This window comes from Stegodyphus dumicola, chromosome 4 (genome assembly GCF_044657685.1).
Source record: "Stegodyphus dumicola isolate Sdum_Otavi_A_Nest chromosome 4, ASM4465768v1".
NCBI classification, from domain to species: Eukaryota; Metazoa; Arthropoda; class Arachnida; order Araneae; family Eresidae; genus Stegodyphus; species Stegodyphus dumicola.
This window is the reverse complement of record NC_140771.1, coordinates 199461340-199471253: the sequence shown is the minus strand read 5'-3', so window position 1 is coordinate 199471253 and position 9914 is coordinate 199461340. Positions and strand designations below refer to the sequence as shown.

General features: G+C 31.2%; 1 long non-coding RNA gene across 1 annotated transcript in view; it reads right to left on the bottom strand.

Annotated features, from left to right (window-relative positions):
• Positions 1 to 995: 995 nt before the first annotated feature.
• The window catches only part of LOC118182252 (uncharacterized), a 187610-nt gene continuing 178691 nt past the window's right edge, over positions 996 to 9914 (bottom strand). Inside the window, exons 7-8 of the long non-coding RNA XR_015040538.1 lie at positions 7479 to 7572; positions 996 to 1776 (exon numbers count right to left, since the gene is read on the bottom strand). This is a non-coding gene — a long non-coding RNA (uncharacterized LOC118182252). The remainder of the gene's footprint in view (positions 1777 to 7478; positions 7573 to 9914) is intronic.

Here is a 9914-nt window from a genome sequence, read left to right as displayed (position 1 = left end):
TTGGTAAAACTTTTGTTGATCTAACGATCGGTCCCTTGAATATCTTCCTAGTTTCGTTGTCTGTAAAATGGTTTCAACTCATTTCCCATTTATTTACTTTTTCGTGGTGTCCAATCATTTCAAAACATCTTTCATCATAAGTGTTTATTTTACAGAATTAGAAATGTGTCATCAGAAATTTCCAAAAGTATGTCTTATGATTATAGGAAAATTTCAGACCATCCATAAATACATAGCAGATCGTTTATTTTCAAAGTCCATTAGTATATCTCATGTTATTAACAATATTATTTTTAATAGGATTTGAAGCCGGTGTTTTTTAAAGATCTGGCCATAAAAAATTGTTTCAAAGCCCGAGTCAAGTAATGCATCGCATATTTAGGTACTTATGTATTACATAAGAATATTTAAAATGAATCGAGTCGTTCTACTATAGCTGTATTCATCCATCTTAAACTGTCAACTGATTTATTATGTCTGCTATGAAACCTAGTCTTACATTTATCTTCAGAATTTTAAATTACTGTTTGCGTCATTATAAAACATGGGGAAGAAATCTTAAGAATTGATCAGTAGCTTGAAATGATAAAACCTTTCCAATGTTTCAAAAGTAAAACAATATTTGTGATTATATTCACCAGAGATAATAGATTCAGAATAATATGTATCTTCGTTATCGTTAATATTTGATACATTCTGGCAGTGTAGCAATATGTATTTCAAATGAAATATGCACATAATTTCTTGTAAGGGAATGGAGATGACTGGTGAATCCTTTATTTAAAAATTAATTTAATTATAAAATAATAAATATTTAATTTACTAAAAACGAAGCAATATGTAATTAAAAATTAATTGTTAAATCAACTTACTCAAATTGAAAAAAAAATCACTAATTTTAAATTATTTAAGATTGTTGTGTTCCAAATTTAATCTTATGCAAAATATAAATAAATAAATAAGACTGATAAATACTTTGATTACTATATATGTATTAAAAGTAAATTTATTGTAATAAATGGCACTCACAGATCACTGAATTTAAAAAAATGGTAAAATGATGACTTATTATATAGATAGAGCTTTACGTTGGTGAATAATTTTTGAGAAGATGATTGAATACTTTTGTTTTTATATTTCACAGCATAATTAATTAAATGAAATTTTCAAGTTTTTGTACAAATCACTTGTACAGAATATTATGTAATTCAGGAGCACAAAACGCTTCCCAAAGGTGCTATATTCAAAACCTGGGGGAGGAACTGAGCAAGGTCGTTATGTCGCCCGTCTGGTGCCCAATCTATGGCCAGTGACAGGCGCAATCTTGCCTCTTTGCCACGATGAATTTTGTAGGCCTGTTCTGCTATCAGATAAACGAGATTAGTCACAACAACAATAGAACATTGAAATGTCCTTTCTTCAAAAATTATTCAGGCTGATTTTCATCTCTGTATCTCATTTATATACAAGCTAGTCATTATTTGAAAACTTACAATGTCTACTCTATTCAAAAATACTTTATTGAAGCTAAAGAATAAATAGTTTGTATGAGAATTTTCCATAGCATAAGTTAAACTCAGAAGAATGACTCATAAAATTTCTGGAGAGTATCGATTCAACCAGTGGCAGGAAGCTTGTGGTTGTCAAATATTTTATAGATTATTCCTCGTAGATATGACCAAAGTTTGGAAGCACGGCTAAGGTAAAAGCTCTCTAGAGATGTTTTAAAGGATATTTAAAACAATCTGCCGACCATCTGGGATTGTTTATAATCACCTGCAAAAGAACATAAAACACCTCAAAATTATTTGATATAGGTATTACTGTCATTATCACTTTTTGTTTAAAATAAGTGCGTAAAATAATGTTATAAATATATACTTTTTAATTGTAAATTGAATGGAAAGACGAAAAGATGACGCCGACACAAAATGAATTTTAAAGAAATCCCAATCTTTATTTTCACGCATATAAGACCATCTTAGTAGACCTTTATCCAATCATAATGAATTACAAAAATTCTTATATAAATTTAAGCAAGAATTCTTAGCAGCGGGTATATGTTAGCAGTGGGGGAAGATAGGCAAATATTGACGAATTTTTTTTCGAGCGGTATTTATACCGAAGTAGATGCAATTGTAGAGACAAGCTATGATTGTTTAATATTAGGTTATTATGTAACATGGAAAGATCTCGAATTCGGGAGAACTGTTGAATTCAGGGGAAGAGCACTAAATCTAGAATAGTTACTTTTGAGGTTGAGATCTAGAATAGTTCTAAATCTAGAATAGTTACTTTATTCTTAAAGCAGGCATCATATCTTGTTAAATCTTACATATATATTCTACAAAAATCATTCTCTCTTTCTGAATATAAGCTCTTCTCAAAATTCATAAAAGTAATATTCCATTCCTATTCTTTCTATCGGAGTTAGGCACTGACTTTTATTTGTGAGCTAAAAGTTTAGTTTCTAAAGTATCGGCTTTGTAATTAATAACACTTACACCATCAAAAATTACTATTGGCTACGTACTATTGGCTAAGTTACTATTGGCTTCGTACTTCAAACTTACGTACTTAAATACGTGCGTAATACGTACTTAAAATAAGTCACTATTGGCAGAAGATTTTTCACAGATTGTTCAAAATTTATTTATTTCATCTTGTATCTGACCAAGTAGTTAAAAAGTTATCATCTCAAACCAACAGAAAAGCATTTTCTCGTTTCATGAGATTTAAAGAGTTTTGTAATCTTTCCTTCTTTTCATCTATTAGCTATAAAACTGCACACATTTTGCATATTGTACACATAATTACTCACGTGTCTTTTTTTTCTTCTGTTTGTAAAGTTCGCAGTTACCGTACCTAAAGACTCCATTCCAGATATAAACTCCTGGGAGTTATACAGTATTCCTTGCCAATGTGTTTTAATATAAATTAGTCAAACTAACAGAACCTTAACACTTCGCGCTAAGATGAAACATATGTTAGGAAAAAAGAAGAAATAAAGTCCCTATTATCCAACATTGCTGGTAAACCACGTATTTTCTATTTTTAAGCTATCAAAGTTATTATAAAAATATTGAAAGACCTGAATATTTTGTCAAATATTTCATTGTACTTCTTTTGCGATTCAAAAATCAACTTGTAGGATTGTATATTCCATAGTGTGTTAAAAATCATTTAATTTACTTGACATTTTACTAGCCAGTTTTGGTCATAAACCACGTTGTTCTGGTTTATGACCAAAACTGACTCCATCCAGAAAGGATTCTTGTTTATTAGCTATGCAGGTAATATAGACTAAATTAATGAATAATTATCTAAGAAGTTTTTTCAAAATTGCAGAAAATTTCATTTTTAATTTAATTTTGACACAGCTAAATTCTTTATTAGTAAATCAGAGTTATAGATAGCTTTTTGCGTTATTTGTTGTTGCTTTTTTGTTATACCAAATTCCTGAAAGAGGTTACAAGATACATACCCCGAGCATTCATCTTTTTGAATATTTTACGTTATTTTTTTTCCTTTTACTTTTGACATATCCATTTTTGTCTGACGCAGAAAGACTGCAATTTTTATCTTAATTGATGTTTTTTTTAATTATGAACTAATATTTTTAAATATTAATTTGTATATGCCATTTTTCTAATTTAATACTTAGTTTATGTTTAAAATTTATTTTGCCAATTTGTTTCGTATGGTTGAAACAATAACATAAGCGTTTTAATTAATTATATGAGTTTAGTCGCAAATGAAAGGTACGTAATTTGGTGCTTTCTATAATTGATAGTTTTTATTAATCTGGAGTCCAGCTTCATTGTTAAGTTAAAAATAATCCGGCTTTTAAAGAACTTTTACTGTATTGGTGTCCGTCATGTTAGCTTCATTTACTTGCGCCATTTTGGAGTGGATTAAGTGTTGTCGTGAATTTTAATTTAGCTTTTGTTAGTGGCTTAAAGGTATAAAATAAAACAAATTCTCAAAATTACAAACCCATCCAGAAATGATCTCAAATTATGCATTGCATAAAATTATGAGCTGCTGTTTATGAGCATAAAATTAACACCTGTGAAGTGTTATTAATTTTTCACAATCACACCTTTCCTTTCATTCTGCACCTCTCGCCCACCAGCGGCCGAGCGGTAAAGTCGCTGAACACTGGTAGTTCGGTCCGAGGTTCGAATCCCCCGAACGGGCTGGCTTCATGGGCGTTTTCGTGGTTTTCCCCATGTGTAACGTGTATACGAGCCAGTTCCCTTAGAAAGTCCTCCACGAAGGCATCCCTCCCTTTAGGCAGATAGCCCTAGTGTGCTTTGCCATAATTAAATACACACCATTTCGCACCTCTCATTTCCTTGAATAGCATTTTGCCTTTTTGAGAGATCCTTTGCCTTTTGATCTTGTCAGCTGGGAAAATTTAGAGAAGCTTACAAATTTGTTTGCTTAATCAGAATTTGTGTTACACAAATAACACATATTTGGTGAAATTAAGATTTCGGATTTATTTTTGCCTATTGTATAACATACGTCTTATTCTATGTGTTTTTAGATTACAATTTTGATAATATTTACAAATGAGAAGCGAAATACAGTCACTAAAAATTATGATTCATTAAAAAATATTGATTTTTATTTCTCCCACAGGTAATTTTTGAACTAAGGAACGCAGTATTTTCCTAAATTTCACGACATTATATATTATATCTCAAATTAAACTGATTGGGATGAAATGTGTAGTTTTGTTTACGTTTATTTCCATCAGGACCTAATATGCTTGGCTAAATTGTAAACTAAGTAGAAAATATGACTGTTACCTTTTCAGTCTATATTATTGCAAGCATTTCCGTGTTTGTAAACTTACTTAGTGATCATTATGTTTCTATTTAACAAATGTTAGTTTAGGTTTGGTCACAAACCAGAACCATTCTTTAATTTTTTAAAAAAAGTAAGTTGATCACTTGTGTGTGCTCCAGAAAAATATTTTTTAAGTAGAAACATAATTTCATCTATTTGTTTTTAGAACTAAAGCTCAAGCAAAAAAAGGGATCATTAAATAAGTATAACATCTGATTGAGCAGAAAAGGTTAAATAAAAACATGGAAAAAAGAAATTCTCTATTTGGTTAAAAACAAAGTTATTAAAATTGTGTAAAATTCCTGGCTTTAAGTTAAAGCTGAAAATGAGGAACCTTAAGAACTGGTAAGCGAATATTCGCTTAGTTCAGTGAGCAGGAATTGAGAAGTGTCAAATGCCCTTGATTATTAAATTTAGCAGACGGCTCCTTCTAGGAGTTTACAATAAAGCCTCCCCTTGGGCTTGAACTCAGGAATACTAAGAAGTAAAACTTAACTAAACTAAAAAAAATATAGCCGAAGCTGTGATGATTCTAACAGAGTTGGCCCCTTAACGCTAACTAACGGCGAAGCTATCAAGGGCGTAAAGTACGGCCGAGCGTAATAATAGCTTAAGAAAGAGAGTAGCCTAAAAGGCGAACGCGCGCTGCTCAGAATATTTGACTCTCTAACGAAGTCAGTAGAACTTCAGTAGAACTTCAGTTGAAGTTAAATACTTCTCCTCCTCATTTGTAATTCTGACCGCAATTCTGAAAATACTTTCTGGCCGGAAGTTGTAAGCTGAAATTAAGAATGGACAGGAACGTAACTTTAACTAAAAATGAACTGTTAGAAAACCTAGGATAAACCTTACAAGTGTTTGTACTTTTTACTAGTAAATTAAATATTTATTTCATAAATGTTGCATTTTTTCGTTAATGCCTCCATTTCTCAATGCAATTCAAATATAAAATATTACTAATGCTTGTTCTGAGATTTATTTAACATACTCCGTTATTTACGTTTTTTAATACATTGATAGTATACATGTTATATGTGACATAATTGTTATTATGCTGTATAATTACTTATTTTTCATATTCTTTAAGCTCCGTTATAAAAATTAAATTTGATGTTATTTGTTAAAATTCTTTCGGTAGTTATTAAGTAAACGCATTCCATATTTCGGAACCGAGATTAGCTGTTTAAAAGGATTCATTGGATTATTTGAATTATGACCAAATAATGAATAACTAGCTGCTTCAGAGGACGCCTCAAAGCCTTATTGGAGGATATTTCCAGGTAAGCGGCATCGTATTCATACTAAACAAGTCACCCAAATCAGAATACTGATGAATAAATTCATAATATTGTAGAAAATCACGAAAAGACCCATACAGCCAGTCCACTTGCCGGAATTCGATTCTTGGTCGAATTACCATTATCAGTGATTTCACCATTCGACCATTGGTGAATCCAGGTGAAAAAGAGTAGCTTTAATTTTTCTAATGAATTTTAATGCCACCTTAGTTATTGCATAATGTTATTTATGCACATTATGTGAATATGGAAAATCATATGATTCATTTGGATTCACAAATAATTTGAGTAAAAATTGTAGATCCTTTATTTTAGTGGCAGATCGTGAAAATTCAGCTAAGTTCTCACAAGGAATTGAATATTAAGGCCTTCCAGTTATAAAAAATAACCTTGCAAGAAGAGAGGAATGTTTATAATTATTTATTTTTTTTTTTAATTTGCTTTCCGCTATTTATTAATCTGCATACTTACTTTTACTAGGAAAATCTATGCATGCGTATGGCAAATTAGTCACATGGCTACCATAGACAGTTCTAATATAAATAAGTGATATACCAATAACAGAATAAAGAAACTGTGTTAAGTTTTTATGTGATCCTGCTCATTCTCAGAGTACCAATGACAGAAAATTCCGTTCGACAAAAACATACTTTTGCCTACCACATTAAATGAAGGGAAATCTCTGTACAGGACTTTTAGTAATTTTCTCGAGAAATTCAACGTTGTTTCCAATATTCGCCCCACTAAAATGATTTTCTACCATTGCAAGCGTCGCATAAAGCCTTACTTTATCCTTAATAGGAAATTCTAAGTATGCCATACTTCAGTTAGTAATACTTCCTTAATGAATCTCCTTCTAGACTAGGATTTCCGAAAGATGATTACACTAGAACATATTACGTGACACACATATTACCTATTCTCATAATTTCTGTCCCTGAAGATGTAGTTAAGTTTTAATAAGATATATTTATAACCTATCTTTATCATAATGTATGGGGTTCAATGTTACATAAGAAAGGGAAAAATAGGTAGGCAAATAAAAAACACTCTATAAGGACTTCGCTTTATTTTGCTCAGCAGCTTGCATTCCTATAAATAAATTAACAACGGACATGTACACCATTTTAATTAAAATCATCTTAACAGAGTGCGAAGTAATATTTTGTGAAACTGTGATTCGAATCAAAATTTTTTCACTTACGTGGCGAGAAAATTCAAGAAAAGATAAGAAACAGAGAAAAATCATTATTTTGCTTAATTTGCGTAAACCTTAATGGAAATTAAATATAATAACTTTTAATGAGAACAAGCGTAACTTACGTGAGTTTTAGTATTATAATTTAGAATGTTGAACACAACTCTCCTCTTCAAATGCAGTAGCGAATATGACAACAATGGATTTTGCTTTTACACTCTAAAAACAGATAAAAAAATTGAGAATGCTTCAGTAGAGGGAGAAGAAACAAAACTATTGACACCGTTTATTGATAAAAATGTGAAAGGAAAACAAAAACGAAATAATTCCTTGAAAAACTGAAAGTAAAAAAAAGTAGAATGGGAATCATTAACGGAAAGTATAAGATTTTTGTGAATGCAAAATGCTTTATGAAAATTTAATTCGCCAGCAGAAGCTGTATTTTGAATAGTTTCAGCTACAGGTAAATCGAAAATATGACCTTTTGACCAGGAATAAGGGTAAATAGAATGTAAAAGTTTCTTTTTCCGTTACGTATATCGCATATTTCTTAATGCAACATTTGAAGACACTTCTTGTTCGCCTAGTTATATATTAAGGCATGCGTGTAAGGAACACTATACACCAACAGCTCATTTCTGGAAAGGGGGTATTTAAGTATTGAAGAGCGAATTATTTTGTTCGTAATTAGTAGCAACTGTTATAAATATTTTCAAGAAAAATGAAAACTGTCAAGAGAAAACCCACATTTAGTTGCACTGATATGGTATTAGAAGAATTCAGCTGCATTGTTTCAGTCTCCTTGTGGTAATTTTTTCATTGCATGGTAAGGTTCAGAATTTTATTCACAGTTACATATTAATACCAGTGGCACTTGCTTAAAGAGACTTTAACGTTGTAGGCCATTTCATGTCTCAAAATTATTCATAGAAGAAACACATGCTGTCTTTATTATAAAGTTTAAATATGAGGATGCACTCATCGCTGAATATTCTGATATATATGGAGTTCAAAATTATTTTTACAGAACAAACATACAATAAATGATATTTCAAGAACCACTCAGTCAATTTTATTTATGTTTTCATTTAATGAACAAAATATAAATCTATTTGTTATTTTTCAACCCAATATATAGAACCTGTTTCAGAAAACAATAATGGATATCGGCATCCAAAGGTGTGGCAGAGGCTTGACACAAAGTATATTACCTCGTAAACGCTTGCAGCTGAAGGGCCGCTTTCAAAGCTTAGCGAGTTAAAGTACTTTTTGCAGTATCAATATGCAATTTTGTCTTGTGAGACGGAGAGCCACTATATCATTTGGAAATTATTTTGAGACTGGAAAGTTTTTTGAGATTATCGTCTCGAAACTATAGGCGTAGTAAGTTGATTTTATTTATAGATTGTTTGCTCTGTTTTTTCAAAAGATTTTAAAAGAATTACGACTCTTAAAGTATAATTAGAGCAGATGAGAGTACTATAGGCCAAAAATACTTCTAGGGATTGTTTCCGGTTTGTAATTGTACGTTACAACAGGAATTAGACTCCTTAAGTTTAGAGCGAGAATTTTCCTTCTTTTTCAAATGTACAAATGAACTTAAATGAGAAATTTATTCTTGCCTGAAACCCAATGTTTTGGGTTTCACAGGTATCACTACAAAAAATGGCTTACCTGAATCCACGAAGAGTACACTAGAGCTAGAATTTATAAGCAATCATCAGCGTTTTGTTCATTGAAAGACCGAAGCTCACTTTTTCATTTCATTCTGAATGCGTGAATACTGATCCCGAACATTAAAGCATATGAACATTTTGAATGTAATGGTATGAGGTACAATAATGTCTTATTTGCCATACCGTCTTGCACATAATCGACAGCTGATCTGTCTCTGGCCAGTGATATCGAGATGCAGTTTTTCAACTTAATAGTCGAAGTCTTTTAGCGGTGCAAATGATCCTATTTTCTTTAGACTGTTGGTAACGCCGTCTCTGCAGTCAAATTCAGTTGATGACTATATATATTGTTCTACTTGAGATGGCACTAAAAGTTTGGTCCTATAACTCTAACAGACATTTAACGAGTTTCTGTTAGGCCTGAGATAGTATGACAAAGACTTAGGAAGGTTTAATGAACCTTATGGTTCGAATTGAACTTTTAACAAAACAGGATATGGCTCGTGCTACAGGTAATCGCAGCCTGTGGTGATGGAACTTAAATAAGAACAGTCAAATAAATGTAAAGCTGATCAGTAGTCTAAGAATACTAAGTTAAATACTAAGCCAGCTATTATATTTAGTTAAATAATAAGCACCACTAAACCAGCTGGTTCAAATAATTTAACGGAGCGAAGGTTTAATGTATCGGTTGCTAAAGCCCAGGTAATTGTGTTTAGATAGATCTGTGGGCAATAGACCATTCAACGTTAATGCCAGTAACTCTCTCAAGATTCCAAAAACCTCAGCTTGAATAGCTTACAAACTAATTTGCATTTTGGTGAATAATACGGAAAGATGAGGTTTAAGATCAAACTCATAATAATTGGTTAGTTTAATATAATA